Source organism: Mustela erminea, chromosome X (assembly GCF_009829155.1).
Source record: "Mustela erminea isolate mMusErm1 chromosome X, mMusErm1.Pri, whole genome shotgun sequence".
NCBI lineage: Eukaryota > Metazoa > Chordata > Mammalia > Carnivora > Mustelidae > Mustela > Mustela erminea.
In genome coordinates, this window is record NC_045635.1 from 59552693 (window position 1) to 59554308 (window position 1616).

The 1616-nt window shown below is 48.9% G+C and overlaps 1 pseudogene; it reads left to right on the forward strand.

Moving 5' to 3' along the window:
* The first annotated feature begins 366 nt into the window (after window positions 1-366).
* Window positions 367-876, forward strand: LOC116582275 (annotated as a pseudogene).
* The last annotated feature ends 740 nt before the right edge of the window (window positions 877-1616 follow it).

The following is a 1616-nucleotide window of genomic DNA, read 5'->3' on the forward strand; positions in this document are numbered from 1 at the left end:
AAGTGAGATGATATGGTATATATCTTTCTCTGTCTGACGTATTTCACTTAGCCTAATACCCTCTAGGTCCAACCTTGTTGTCTGCAATCCAGTATTATTAAGTATAGTTACTAGGCTGTACATTAGATTTCCAGAACTCCTTCATCCTGCATAACTGAAACTTTATGACCTTAACCCACATCTCCCATTTCCCCTGGCAATCAATAAGCCCCCTCCACGTGCCCTCCCACCCCTTTCCCCAGCCCCCTGGGCTGCAGTGGCTGCATGAATTGCACCCTGGAGGAGGGCAATCCCGTAGTCACGTGTACTGAGTGCTGCCTCTGGGGGTTGCACTTGCTTCCCTGAAAGGACAGGCGAAGCCACTGCATGCCCTGCTACAAGGTCATGGGATTAGAAATTTGCTTCAATGAAAAGAGCTGCAGAGAGCAAGCCAAGACTGAGAGACGCCCATGAGCTTGAGCTACCAACCCCCTCTGAGACAGCAGTGGGAACCTACTCCCCCAAGATCTACTGGCCCAAACACACTTGCATCTCTGAGCTGGAGGCCTAGGTAGTGAAGAAAGACTGGCGGAAGAAGCTGATCAGTTTAATTTTGTGTGGGGAGCTCAGAACACTGCCCCCCTGCCGCCCACTGCCACCCCCCTTGCACCTGAGATGAGACAGGAATCTGAGCAGGGCCCCTGCTGTGGACATACAGATGTCCTCTTGCGGATGGTGCCCTGTGCTGTGTACCTACCCAGTAGTGACCACAAAGGATTCTATAAAAGAAAGCAGTACAAGCCTTCCCTTGGCCACACATGCGGCATCTGTCTGTGTGTGGACGAGCACAGGATGAAGCTGCCAGGCATGGAATTTGTTGAGGGGACTTTCCTCATCACATCTTTTATTTACTTATTTTTTGACTCATTTATTTGTTTATTTGAAAGAGAGAGAGAGAGAGAGAGAGCGAGAGAGTGCACACACGAGAGGAGTGGGGGCATGGAAAGAGAGAGAAAGAGAATCCACAAGCAGACTCCCAACTGAACACAGAGCCTGATGTGGGGCTCGATCCCTGGACCCTGAGATCATGACTGAGCTGAAATCAAGAGTTGGATTCTTAACGGACTGAGCCACCCAGGCGCCACTCAGTGTCACATCTTTGATAGCAACTTTGAGTGATGAATCACTCACCCTTCCCTTGTCCATCCCACCCCCAGTCTTAACTCCAGCAAGTCTCCCTCTACCTGGGGAAGCTACTTGTTTAATCTTACTTAAGGGTAAATATATATATTTGAGGAACCTGAGGACATCGGAATCTCTGGCATGGTCTTCACTTTGAAAAATGGCAACAATGGTGATGCAAAGAGCTAAGGAAACCCCCTGCCCCCTTTCAAATGGTTTTCTTTTTAAGGCAAGTGAACAAATGGGGGAAGAGAAGAGAGGAGGAACAAGAGAAAGAGAAGAGAGGAAACCACATGTGTAGGAGAGAGGAAAAGATTGTTAGAAAAAGGAAAAGAAGAATTATGGGTGGGAAGGAAAGACCACCTGGAACATGGTTGGATTCATCTTTCTGTCCAGCCCTGGCTGGAGCTGGGGAGATGTTTGGGCACTAGAAGGTGTGGCCCAAGATGTGGCAT